We start from the raw sequence: 15,434 nt of genomic DNA, 5'->3' as shown, positions 1-15,434 counted from the left end.
ACCAAAAGTTGATATTTCTTTGAAGACTTCACAACCAAGTTTGATGTTTACTTGTTAATTTTCTTTTTTTAACCTGCAACTCATAGTCTAAACTCAGTGTTTTCAGTACAATATTGCTCAGAAAAAGTTATCCATATCTCATTTTATGATACTGTCATATATGTACTCAGTGCCAATACTTGAAGATCATAATTTTCTCTTAGCCACCAAGCCCTCAATATTGATGTGTGGTGATTTGGACGATAAAAGCCGCTCAGAGGTACAGATATGGTAACACTTGGTCTATAGTTGGTGACCGTGTTTGGAAATGATGTGGAGAAATGCAGCCTTGCTGGAGGAAGTATGTCACTGGTGCTGAATTTTGACAATGTATAAAGTTTCCTGCCACTTCCAGTTCACTTTCTCTACTTGATACTGTGATTGAGATGTGTTCTGTTGGTGTCCTGATCCCCATGCCATGCCTGCTGCTTTCTGGCATGCCTCTCTGTCATAATTAGCTCCTACATCTGGAATCACAAGTTCAAAGAAACTCTTTCTTCTATAAGCCACTGTTGGCTATAAAGTTTTTTCACAGCCACAGGAAGTAACTAATACACTAAGAATATTCAATATCTCCCCAAGTGTTTGGCCCTAATGCCATTTACTACATTCCTCTATCCCAATATTCAATATAATAAAGCATAGGGTTTCTGAAAACATGTATACATCACTTGAGGTCATTAAATCTCTTAAAGAGATAGAGTCTCTCATATATATATATAATTTACAAATATCCTTTAGGTAATTTATTGCTATTCAGATATAATTTTGTCACATGAAAATATAAAAAAATAAGTTGAAAACACCAAAACTTGTCAGTTTTCAACCACTGTTACAAAATACCAGCCACATGATCTTCTAAGATGATCTATTATGATCACTTTCAGAGGTTTCACTCAATGCTTGCTTTGTCCCATTTTCTGGGTCTTGTAGTAACTTGTAATAGAACTGTCTGGCAGTGGAGCTGTTAATCCACTGGTCACGTGGGCAGAAAGGAGGGAAGAGGAGAGTGAGAGTCACAATAGAACTTGAAGGTTACATCTTCAGTTATATAACTTTCTTCCACTTCTGCCTACCTCCTGAAAGTGCTGCACACTGCCATAGCATAATAGACCTTTAATAAGCAGGCTTTAGTGGAAATAAAATATACAAACTGTGTTCTCCGTTTTAAAATTAAACCAATCAAGCACAATATATGTTGCCCATATATTTGTAGATGGGTGACCTTCCACTGAAGCTTTGTCCACCCACCAGGCAGGGGTCACACCGTATAAGAAACTGACTCTCCTTCCAGCAATTATCAGTTACCAATAGCTTCTCAGTATGGGTGGGATTTTGTTCTTAACTCTCTTTCCCATGCTGTGATTCTTTTGACTTGATCTGGTGCAGATCTTGTCCATGCTGTCATAAGCACTATGAGTTCATATTCAAGCTGCCCTGCTGTATCAGAAACAGTTTCTTTGAAGTCATCCACTACCTCTGGCTTGTTTGTTTTTTCTGACCCCTTTTCCACAATGATCCTTCAGATTTGGTAGTAAGGAATAGGTCTTCATTGGGGCTTCTATTGCTTTGAAGAGAAACCATGACCACAGCAACTATTATAAAGAAACAGATTTATTTGGTTTCTTACAGTGTGTGAGTTTTAGTCCATTATCATTATGCTGGGAAACATAGTGGCATACAGCATGGCATAGTGCTGGAGAAAGAGCTGAGAGTCCTACATCTTTGATCCACAAGCAACAGGAAGTGAATCAAGACACTTGGTGTAGCTTGAGCATATATGAGACAACAAGGCTGCCTCCACAGTGACACACTTCCTCCTAAATGCCATGCCTACACCAATAAAGCCACAATTCCTAATAGTGCCCATACTCCATTTGGGGACCTATTTCTTTCAAACCACCACAGGATGTGATACCACCGATGCCCCAGTTAAGGCTGAGTATCCCACTGTCTCTTACTCTCTATGTTTTTACCAGTTCCAGGACTCTGTGTCTCACCATCTTCTGCATAAGACATAATTTCTGATGAGGGTTGGAAGATGTATCAATTTGGCAATAATGATAAGTAATTAGGACATGGTTTAATATTGTCCATTTAACATAATAAGAATAGAAGGTCCTCCTTAGAGCCTATGACCTACAAGCTTATGACCTTGTCCCCTGATCACAGTGTCTGGTATGGGTTACATCTTTTAGAACAAGTCAAAAACACAAGCAGAAAGTGGTTGGTTATTGCCATGTCATTTACTCTAGGATTGTATCAGTGGGCATGACTTGTCAAAGTGGTCATTATTAAAGCTCTCAGGGTTCCAAAATGGGAATACTTACTAATTGCTTTTCTCCTCCAACAGTGTATATAGGCAGGGTACCTTCCAGTCCTATGTTAACTACCCAGTAGGGACACAATGTTTAGGTGAATATAAAATTTATTTCTCCATGTTTTATGACTCAAGTATATGGTGTCTTCATAAACAAAGTCTTACTGTGAAGTTCTTTAAGATGATAAAGTACTGGCAATAACATGTAGTGTTTGTAGGTTTATGGGACCTCACTGGCCAACAACTCTAAAAGAGGTCCTTTCTGGCATTGGACTTTCATTTGTTTGCCTGTGGTATTTGATATGGACATTACTTTCTTATTATAGGCTTAACTCCATTTAAACTCTTTCTATGTACATTTCTGTATATATTTTAAGAAGGTTCTACAGTAATAGGTTTTCACATGAATTGAAATGTCTTAAGTGATATTTATTCCTCCCCATATTCTTTACCATTCAATCTCATCCCTAACCTACCTTAGCCCTTCCTGTTTCATTATTCCACTTTAAAACCTTTATACCACTATATTTTATCTTCCCTCTAGTTAACTCTCCTGCTTATCCTTAGTAATTTCCTAACATTTAGGGGCATTCCAAATAAAATACATACATATCAAGAATAATAAGCAGGATATCACTAAAATAAACAAATGAGAATATTTTTATTTCTTTCCTTTTAATTATTTCTTTTATTTATTGAGATTGTAATATAATTACATCAATGCTCTCTTCATTTTTTCCCTCCAAGTATTTCTAATATATATCTCCTTGCTCTCTTTCACATTCATAGTCTTGTTTTTTTAATTAATTGTTGTTTCATACATATACATATGCATTCCTAAGTACATAAATGCAAACTGTGTAGTCTGTATAATGTTATTTGCAGCTTCATTTTTAGGAATGAACATTTGACATTGAATTATCTATTGGTGTGACCTCTTAGGGGTGGACTATTTCCCCTGCTGTTAACATTTCTTAGTTGTCTATAGTTCTTTGTGGAAGGTTAATGCCTAATAGACATTCTCTTGTTCATGTTAGCATGTCTATTGTTCTTGTCCAGCTTATCTTTAAACATTCTAAAAATACTTGTTCTGACACATTTTATCTTTCAACTTAAATGACAATATCTCTTCTAATATATAGAAAATTGTTATTAAATTTTTTTATTTACTGTTGCATTTTAACATACTAATTTTGACTCCAGTACATTTTCGAATAGTAATACTGAATTTTGTCTCAAAGAATAGAGTTATAATAGTTAATATACATTTCTACCTGCAGATAGCAGCAAAATACTATAAACCGAGGCCAATTATTTTCTTTGCTATTTCAGGTTTTTATATTAAAACACATGCAGAGTTCTATATTTTTACAACTCAAATACTGTTGCCTGCTACTTTTCCAAGCTTGGGCAAATTAATAAAGAATTCTAAACAATGGCCTTAAATGGTGGTTCTGAGTAGAATGACATCACCCTATCTCAAGAACCATCTGTCTTCTTCTACAATGCCTTAATTGTTTGTTCCACTGTGTAAGTAACTGAAGTGCTGTTTTAAAAAACCCTGCAAGCCAGGTATAGTTGACATGCTTATAACTGATGCGTCAGACACAGATCATTTCACATTCTGGGCTACTTTGTACCTCCTACAGAATCCCACGTCAAACTTGGACTCTGTCTGAAAACATATAAATTTAAAAATTTCATATGAAGTTATTTGCATAAATCAGAGACATATAGCAATTCTTTGCGATATTGGAATGCTCTGTATCTACTTCAAAAATGCAGTAATCACTGGCTGCCTACTGAGTTGCTGGAATTCAGCTATTTCAACTGACTGCCTGGATTTTTATATATTGTCATGCCAGTTCAGTTTAAAGTTAAAAAGACATATTAAACAAGTGGAAATGATTTAGGGCTGCACAATTCTAAGATAATGCAAAATTTCATTAGATTAATAATCCCAGAGGATTTAACTAAAATAATTAAAAGCTTGTTATAATGTTCAACTACTATGAGAATCTTCAAAGCTAGAATTTGTGATAAGAATTAGGATTTGGAACTAGACAGAGTAACTACGATAATTAAGTGATAATTAAGTGTATAGCTTTGGCAAATTTAACACTTTTTTAATACCTAAAGATACCATGCTTTTGTGTAGAGCTTATTATAAAATGAAAAAAGGAATCACCTGAAAATACAATATGTCTTACCTGCAACACTTGAGACTATAAAACTTCTAGAAGTAAAGCAAGATCATTTTTTTTGCAGTGGTTTCTTATATGCAATATCAAAAGGATGCACAAAATATAACACATAAATTTGACAAGTTGGACTGTTGCTGGAGGGCTTCTCTCCAGGCTCCACCAAGCCCCGCAGTCCCATAATCCACGTATAAAATAATCACTCAGACGCTTATATTTTTTATGAACTGTATGGCCGTGGCAGGCTTCTTGCTAACTGTTCTTTTATCTTAAATTAACCCATTTCTATAAATCTATACCTTGCCACGTGGCTGGTGGCTTACTGGCGTCTTTACATGCTGCTTGTCCTGGCCGTGGCTGCAGTGTCTCCCTCCTTCCTGTTTCCCCAATTATCTCTCCTTGTCCCGCCTATACTTCCTGCCTGGTCACTGGCCATCAGTGTTTTATTTATATAGAGTGATATCCACAGCATTGGACCCCTTCAAAGTAAAATCTTGTGAACAACAAACAAAACTGACTGAAAAGGCATCCTACAGACTTGTAGAAAATACTTTCAAGTTGTGTAGATGATAGAGGATTAATATCTACAATAGGAAAGAACTACTAAATTCAACAACAAAGAAGTAAAAAAACTAAGACAAATACAAATGTTCACTTAAAACATTGACAAATTACTTAATATTTCTTTGAAAAACCCAAATAACTAACCATTAACTATATGAAACAATGTTAAATGTAAAGGAAGTCACTGGACTCAGTTGGATTCTCATAGTAATTTTGTATTAAATGAAGGTCAATTTAAACTGACTTCTAAATATTGCTGTTAACAACTTTTGTCAGAGAAAAGCTTCTTTTTCAATGGCTGTTAATTAGTATAGAAACTCTGAACTGGTCAAAGTGTGATGAATAAGTGAATGTTTGGTACTCAGCCTTAAGTAGTAAATCCAAATTAGTCTCCCCAGAGTCCAGGAAATGCTGCTAAATAAGGAGCAAAATTCTAAGAGGTTGAGAATGAGAAGGAGTTTTATGAAACACTATCCTCTTGCTATTTCATGGCCACTGCAATCATAAACACACATTAGTTGTGGCTACTTTAGAGACCTTTGCCTAAAAAGACATAAAAATAGGAATGCATGGGTTACATAGGAGAGTAATGAAATTTTCATCAGACTGCTTTAGGACTTCACTAGTATCTTCACACTGGCAGGCCTCTGTCTCTCAGACTACTGACCAGAATTGCACGTTGGCTTTGAAATTTGTGCCTATCAGCTAATCTGTAGAGTTGAGTTTATTAGTCTCCATAATCTTATGAGCTCTTTTTATTTTGCTTGTCTGTTTTGTTTTCTATGAATATCTTAGTAATCAAATGGAAAGGAAAACATGGCTTAAGATTATTCCATTTCCAACCAAAAGAACAAAATTTACACATTTTTTTACTTCAATATCAAAGCATCATCACAGTACTGTTTCAGTTACCATGATACAACAAATAAACCAAGCCCAAAGGATGAGATCCAAGAGGAGAGGATCACATTAAAAACATTTGCCAGGAGCTCTTTTTTAAGTGTAGCTCAGAAAGTAGAACTCAAATGCAAAGCAGCCGTCCTTCTGATAAATGAGCAGAAAACCACTTGAGTTTGGGGCAGTCTTACAGTTTAAGAGAGGGTGAAGCAGAGGAGGTATAAGACAGCACATCATAAAGCTGCTTTTGAGTAGGTGGTGGTGGTGTATGCCTTTAATCCCAGCACTTGGGAGGCAGAGGCAGGCAGATCTCTGCGAGTTCAAGGCCAGCCTGAACAACAGAGTGATGTTCCAGGAAAGGTACAAAGCTATACAGAGAAACCCTGTCTCAAAAAAAATTGCTTTGTTATTTTGTATACCTGCATTAAACCATAAAAAACAAAGGATGGCATTTTTCAAGGGCCAGCAAAACAAACAAACAAACAAACAACCCAAAACAAACAAACAAAACAAACAAACAAACAATAGTGAATATTTGAGTAAATTAGAACCATGAAAATCATGGAGTTTATTAGTAGAACTATTGGAAATGTGATCATATAATATGGAGGTACTTTGGTGAAAATACGTATTTAAAAACATGCATTAAACATTAGCAAAGATGGCATGACACTTGGAACATAATAGAATAAGTCTGTAAATTTGTTAGGACACATTTAAGGTTGCAATTTTTTTTTTCTAAATTCATTGGTTCACTAGAAAAATTACTAATGCTTCAAGCAAAATATTTATCCAAACTGTTAATTTTATGAACATTAAAAAGGCAATCACTGGAAAAAAATCAAATAATTTTATTGCTAAAATAAGTAGATAAATACCACAGAAGTAAGTTGGCATAAGAAGAATTAGAAAACTATAGAATTGCTATGTATCTATGAAATGAATTGCTCTCCTAATGAAAATAAAATATTTTTTTCAAATGTGAAGAAAATTTATATTTGAATGTATACTTTAAGTAATATTTTTAGAATATATTTTAAGTAATGTCTTGCGCTGTTTATAAAATATAGTCAATATAACACAAAAGAACAAGTAATAGAGCAAAAGGCACACAGTCATGTAATTAAGTAGGGCTAGCAAGTTCAAATGGATGCATAGTAGCTAAGAAGAAGGTAGTTGGTAGATATTTGACATGTTTGAACTAAAATCAATCACTTTTCAATGTCTATTCTTTTTAACTTGTTCTATATAGTCCAAGAAATACAATATGGAATTTAAAAATTTCTTATGAACAGTTATATTGAGTAGGGAAAATATGCATTAAATATTTTCATAATAGTTAAAGATTCAGGAAAATCAGTTAAAATGCGCATGCCTTGTCTTAGAATAGACAATGATATTAAATATATCACTCCTCTTGAAAATGTGAGACATAGGAGTTAAAAGCCTTTCCTAGTGAAATACAGAACAAAATTTCCAGCTATTTGTGAGGTTTATTTAGAAAGATCAAACATTAAAGCCTTTCCTGGTTATGCAGTGAATCAATGAGAGAACTTATTTCAAAATAAAAGTGACAAGAGAGGATGCATTCTAGCACAGACTTCTAGCACAGAAGTAGAATGTTTAGCTAAAAAGCATTAGTCCCTGGGCTCAATTCCTAGTACGGAAATAATAAAATAAATAAGTATGCAATAGGAGAGATGACTGAAGGGAGATTTTCAAGCAATCCAATGAAGTAAATAATCTAATAATAATCAGACTCAAAGTTCAGGTCTTTGAGTCTGGAGCCTCAGCTTTGTCGTGAGTCATTGCTGTTAAGAAGGACTGACAGAGTTCCCAGTATTCCGTGTGTGTTCAGTGTGGCGTGGTGCACTCAATGAACAATGTTATAATTATTGATACCAGTGCTGAACACGAGGAGGGCTCCAAAATTCAGAAAACGTGTCAACTGATGCTATGTGATGAGGTGGAATCCATCATTTAATGATCCTACCTGATGGTCGATGTTGCCATTTCAGTGCTGTGTTCCCTGAGTTCAGATCTTGTTTTAGGTTATTTTTCTTGCCACAAAAACAAAACAAACAAACAAACAACAACCCTCCCCGCAAAAAAAAAAAAAAAAAAAAAAAAAAAAAAAAAACAGGAAACACAAGGAGAATCATTTTGCTTTCATTCAGGTCTATGTTGAAGTAAATATTTCAGGCATATATTTTTCTTGTCCGTTGTCACGATTCTCACAATACATAAAGAGAAATTTATTTGAAGTTCTCTGGCACAAACAGATCAGTTCTGACACAGAAGGCTTTCTGCTTAATTTTATGTATATTATCCAATGTGATGATGCATACTTGAGGAAATATCGTATTCACTTGTTCACATTCTATACTTAAAAACTAATAATTAGCTTATTTGGTCCAGAGAAGATAAAGTAAATAAAAAGTTTCTTGCATAAAGAAACCTTTTATCTTCCATAGCTCAGTGCTTGCCTATTGGAAGAAACCCCAAATGTCCTTACATCTTTCAGTAAAGCATTAATACCTGTTGTGAAAAACCTTTACTAGTGCTAACTGTTCAAGCAAGCAGTGAATGGGGAACAGCAGGCCTAGGGATTGTCTATGACTATCTACAATAAAATGAAGTTCTATACTTCATGGCTCTCTAAGCATGCCACTAACCCTTCAGATTACAAAAGGCGCAAAGTGCCATTAAAATCATCAAGATTTCCTGAAGACAATTATAAAGGCATATAACATCTGTTCTCAATCATGGGCAACAGGGGAGAAAATGTGCACCACATGACATGTTACATGCACAAAGAAGGCAAGCTGAGAGAAGAAAAGCAAATGAAAAGGCCCTGTCCAAGAAAGAACAGTGCAAAGTTGACATTTTGTAATGATAAGGACCCACGGAGATCTCTTTGAGGGACTCTGTAGTGGTAAGATCAGTTTGTCCTTCTACAGTCAGGGCCACCTGGGCCATCCTCAATTATTGGTACTATTCAAAAATGCCACTACTTAGAGGAAAATTTGGTTGTAAAATTTCAAATAGACACCTGAAGATGCCACATGGAAAAAAACTTTATCTCAGTGCCTTGTTTTATAGTTCAGGTTCAAAAGTACGTTTATCCCATTATACATAAATCCATGTTTTTTTTCCAATAAGCTTTCATAAATTTAAAACATAAGCATACTGTTCTGATAATAAATATCAACATAAATAAGTATTCTTGAAAATAATGATCAGGTCATACTATTTGAACATTTTTATGTCTGGCTCCATTATTTTTCTTACCTATTCAAACTGGGATCCAATCACACTGCCTTTTAATTGTCACAGGCATAACATGCCCTCCAGTTCCATATTTGCATATAATAATCGACCCTTTGACTTCTCTCCACTCATTTTCTAGAAAGGTTGCTTCCTCAGCAATTGCATGTGTCAGTGACACACTACTAACAGCATAAGGGCTTTTCAATCAAGGTGAATTAAAATCGGAACCAATATAGACCTTTCCAGCTTCTGAACTGTTTACCCATATAATACTACTTAGCAGCTAACAGCGCATTTTCAAAGTGTTTGCATTTCTATATCTACTATATTTTTTTAGAAGACAGTACAACAGGATATTTGCATTAAATATTTTGTTCCCTACCTTTGTAACTATATATGCCATGTACTAAAACTTCAAATTTATTTTTAAATAATATGATTGTCTCAGGATCCCTGCAATGCTATTCATTTTAATTGCATAGGACAAGGTTAAAACTTTAGGACTATTAGTACACAAACCTTGGCTATTTTAAACAAAGAACTGGTCCTTGAACAAATAACATCACTGAGAGTTTGGACATGCCATATGCTCTTGATCTTTGTTTGGAAAGAATCACTTAGGGTTTATGTTACATATGTGGATGGTCCAGGTCTACAAAACTGACCTTTAACATTTCCCTGAAGGGCAGCACTTCACTGTGACAGTATATATCACTCTCTGGATAGCCGAATTTTGTGTCCTCCATTTGATCTATTAGAAGGTTTTGACTGTTTACTTGCACCTAGCTTTTCAGGGATTCTCTTTTTCATAACGTTTGGAAACTATGTTTTTAATTGAAATAGAGTCACATTACATTCCCCACTTCCTGGCCTCTCTCTAGCCCCTCTCTGGTACCTTCCCTCCATCCCTTCCTTTGTATCCTCAACTCTCAAGTTGATAGTTCCTTTTCTTGATTATTGTTGTTGCACTCATATGTATGTGCATACATTTATACAAATATGTAAATCCAACCCACCCAGTTCATATTTTTTCATTGGACAACCTTTCCTTGAAGATGCTCATTCACCTTCTCCTAGTTGCATGTAGTTCTTTGTCTAGGGTGCGGGACTCCTCAAAAATTCCCCCTTTCCACTTTACCACATCTACTGATATTGCCATTGTTTTAGTCTTATTTATGCAGCTGTTTCTAGGAAAGACTGTGTTACAACATCATTCCTGGTGTTCTGAAACTTACAACTTTTCTTTTTTCTACTATATTTTGTGACCTACAGACACGGTAGTTGCTATGTAGTTATCCATTGGGGGCTAGGTTCTCCTCATTCCAATGATACCTGCATTGTGTACAGTGTGGACACAACAGAATTCCTGGTGTTCTGAATCTTACAATTTTTCTTTCTTCTGCTGTATTTTGTGACCTACATACACAGTAGTTTCTATGTAGTTATCCACTGGGGCTAGGTTCTCTTCATTCCAATGATACCTGCATTGTGTACAGTGTGGACTGTTTCTCTCTCTCTCTCTCTCTGTTTGTGTGTGTGTGTGTGTGTGTGTGTGTGTGTGTGTGTGTGTGTGTGTGTGTGAGAGAGAGAGAGAGAGAGAGAGAGAGAGAGAGAGAGAGAGAGAGAGTTTCCATTTGATATATTAAAGAGGCTTCACTGATTTTAATTTGGAACCCTTCATTCCAGAAAAACTGTAACTGACAAGATAATAACTTATGACTTTTAAACAACAATTAAGTCCATTTTGAAAAAAAAAAAACTTAGCAAATTATCAGTTTTAGTACTCAATTTTTAATTGCAAAATTCAGAATAAATACACACTAAATTAAACTTATAATTTGGATTCATTTATGTTCATCTTATTTGAGGTAAGTAAATCCTTGAGTCATTTATAAAATGGACACTGTTATAACAGTATGTTAATTATATTTTCTACCAAAATATGTATATTCATCTTGTATCTAAATTTTGCCATATGATAAACTCTACAGAACAGCTCTTACCACTCTTTTCAAGATTATTTTCAGAACCAAAGTTCAATCACATGTCAAATATAAACTTCAAACTTCAAATTAAAAATATAATTGCACATAATGTACATAGCATTTAGTGTATTTATTTATTTAACAATTTTGATATTTACACACATACATATGTACTTTTTCCTGCTACTTCATTTATCTTGTTCATAATATTAATGCTGATAAGACAATGACTGCATAACACAAGCTCCAGGCAGTAAATGAAAAATGTTCCTTATCTTACCTAATAGTAGAAAGTACTGGAGGCTGGAGACATCTGGCCTGTGTACCTATTATATGCGAAAAACAAAACTGATAAGTGATTGCTAGAGGGAGGAGGGGGAGGAATGAATAGAGAATCATGGGTAAATATTCAGAGAACAGAGTTCCAGTGTAATTATGTATAGATGAAATAAAAAAAAAACCCACAAAATGTATGGAGGACATTGCGACCTGTCATAGTTAAAAATCTACATTTTAAATAATGCCCCATTATTTCAACAGTTATGCAAGATGATAATAGAAGCAGACATTGGCAGCTCAGGGAAGAAGATACTTGGCAACTCTATACTTTGATCTTCATTTTATAAACATCAAGCTATTCAAAAAAATCACACTTTAATTAAATTATAAAATTGATATACATGCAAAGCATAGTATCACAGCTTTTCAAATTACGTATTTTCTTACTAAGCAAATTTAATTGTCTCTAGTCTCTCGTTTTGTTCTGAATGTTCAGTACCTTCAGTTTGACTTCTAAGCCCATGGTGTCTCATGAAAATAGCTCTTTGTATGGATAGCAGTAGCATTATTTTTTTATTCTTTGAAAAGTTGATTTATCACTTCATAGAAGGTTTAAGTAATAATGTCCTTGCCCCCACCTTGAACACTTTTGCTGACTAGTGACTACAAAGGGCCTTTTTTTCCCAACAGTGTTGTCAAATATTTAGAAGTCTGTTATATGATTGCTTTTCTACTTATTTTATGTGGATTTATGTAGTTCTGTGTTGCATTGTCAAATCTCTCTTTGTGTCTGTTTTACAGGAAAATAAAGAGTTTCACTTATTTATATTGTCAATAATTCCTATCTTCTCAGGTCTTGTCAATGACATGGATGACAGATTCATATGTGTTACTAAGTTGCTTTGAATCATAAAGCTTGGTGTCGATTTATGTCCCTTTTTAATTAGAATATCCAATTAGAAAATTCTATCTTATTTATTCCTTTGGAAAAATAAAAGTATGCCAACAATGACTAAATATTATTTTAATTATATCTTTCCATCCATTTAAAAGCTTCAGTTTCAAGTTATAGTAATCTTGCTTATTTAACTAAAGGTCAATATATTTAAGAAAAACAAACAAACCCAAACCAAACAAACAAACAAAAAAATGAGATTTTAATTATTGACAGGTTGGGTAGCTTCCAGAAATAGCTCTTCTAAAATGAAAATCAGTTTTCTCCAAAGACAAGCCTCCTGATTGGTCATCTAATCCCAGTTATAAGCCATTTATAAGTCTTGGTGTATTTATTGGCTTTGTTCTTATCTAAATTTGAACTTCTTATGTTTCAAAACATTGACAGCCAGCCAAGTGAGGATATGTTCATTATGAATACCTAAAGCAACGAAGAAATATCCCATAGAGAAAGATTGACTCAGACAGATATAGGCCATATTTTCCCTATAGAATGTAGAGTTAATACATGTTCATAAAAAATACAAATATTTAAAGTGTAATGGAGTTTTTGGAAGGAGAAGGGTTTAAGGAGTGGAGGAGGGCAATAGGTGCTGAATATTAGAAAAGTATAATTGTATACATTATGAGAATGTCATAAAGAAACCAGTTATTCTGTATGCTAAAGCAATAATAATAGTAATAATCTTCACTTTTTTCTGATTTAAACATTTTAGGCCAATTGAATAATACTGAGAATCAGAAACTTCCTCAAAATGTAGTAGGGAAGTCTGATCAAACAAACTGCCAGTAGTCAGATTAACAGGACCACAAGAATATAATCTTACGAACATTTAAATATGCAGAGATCCATCCTGAAAGAGAGGAGGATCTTAGGGTAGAACAAATATTTCAGGGAGAGTTTCTTGGTTACTTTCACATTGGGGTGAAGGATCAATATAATTATCCAGGCAACTTGCAAAAAAAAGCATTTAACCGGGGGATTGCTTACAGTTTCAGATGCTATTTCCATGACTTCCATGGGGAGCTAGGCAGCAGGCAGGCAGGTATGGTGCTAGAGCAATAGCTTAGAGCCTACATCTGTTTCACAAGTAAGAGATAGAGATAGAGATAGATAGATAGATAGATAGAGAGAGAGAGAGAGAGAGAGAGAGAGAGAGAGAGAGAGAGAGAGAGAGACTAGGCATATTCTTGGCTTTAAACTCAAAGCCCATTCCAAGTGACACATCTCTAACAAGGATATGCCTCCTATCTTTCCCCAAAATACTTTCACCTGCAAGTGAACAAATTTTCAAATCTATGAGCCTAAAAGAGCATCTTCATTCAAACCATCATAAAAGTATGTGACATTTCACATTGCAGATATGTGGGACTAATTGCTAGGATATCGACCTCTCATACACATATTTATAATAATAAAGGACTGAATATGTACAGTTCACCAACAAATTAGTCTTACCATTTAAATTAGTCACCGAGAGATGTTATGATGTTCTGTGCGACAAGTTAATTGATAAGAATTGGGCTTGATGGTTTTACAAAGTAGTAATGATGATAAAAGATAAGGTTTACACAGAAAGACTTCTACATAACCAAACAGAAAGAATAATTTGATGGCCAAAATTATTTTCAAGTAGACACTTAGTTATATAAATTTTATATTTAAGAAATCTACTCTTCTAGTGTAAAAAAAGAATAAGGACAATTACACAAGCACAATGAAACCTAATGTTAAGCGATGAGATTTGTCCAAGAATATATAGAAAACTAACAGTGCAGAGAGCAGGCAATGAAAGAAGAAAAACACCAATGCTTTTGTTATACTTCTGGGTTCTTTTTTTTTTTTAACTTAAGTATCACCCTTGATATTTGAAGTGAATCATTTATTTCCATTTTGAATTTTTGTTTTTCTAAAGACCTTGCAAAACGACATAGGAAGGACACATTCCTTCTCACTATCATGATAAACTCTCATAAAGTTGGTGTTTTTTATATTAGTGATTTTGAACTGGAATTTTTACTGTGTATGAATATATGGTATCGAGACCAAAGATTCTGCAGGTAAGAGTATTGTTATTTTCACAAAAGACCCAGACATGCACAGAGGGAAAACTCTCATACACAAATTACAATAAGTAAATCAAAAAAACTGAACACACAAGATTATGAATTCACATAGTTAGGATCACATAAATTATTAGTCATACTTCTAGGTTAGAATTCTTAAAAATTAAAATATGAAATGCCTTTTTATCTTACTTCTTTTAAATTTTTTCATTAGTGAGCAAATAATGGGTTTCATATTTTTTATTATCAAACACACATATGATTGACCTATGTTATTTCCCCTTCAATTATTTTTAATTCTTCATAATCCAACACACTAAACCCCTAACTCCTAAACAATACCTCTTCAGCATTTATGTCATGTATAAATGCTGCACGTGAATCTAAATATGTATACATATATATTTCACAATAGGAAGAAAGCATGGTTTGTGTTTCTTTCTACACAAATGACCCTCCTTTTTCACTGCCTCCTGATCATAGACTGTTCTTTCTTTTATATTGTCTCTGTACTACTTGTGTGTAATACATACATATAAACAGATTTTAGAGTCTGCATATAATACAAAACATACAAATTAGGTCCCCCTGAGTTTAGTGTATTTAATTTAATATTATGACATCAATTTCCACAACTTTTCCTGCAATGACATAATTTTATTCTTTTCTATGCCTGAATAAAACTCCAGTATATATAAGGACATATATCATAACACACACACACACACACACACACACACACACACACACACACACAAATACATTATTTGTCACATTATCTTTACTTATTTACCTATTGGTAAATCCGTGAATTGGTACTATATGTTTGGTATTGAAAATAGAGCTATAGAGAACACG

The sequence above is a fragment of the Peromyscus leucopus genome, chromosome 11, assembly GCF_004664715.2.
Source record: "Peromyscus leucopus breed LL Stock chromosome 11, UCI_PerLeu_2.1, whole genome shotgun sequence".
Classification (NCBI taxonomy): domain Eukaryota; kingdom Metazoa; phylum Chordata; class Mammalia; order Rodentia; family Cricetidae; genus Peromyscus; species Peromyscus leucopus.
The sequence above is the reverse complement of the archived record's forward strand: the minus strand, read 5'-3'. Positions refer to the sequence as shown.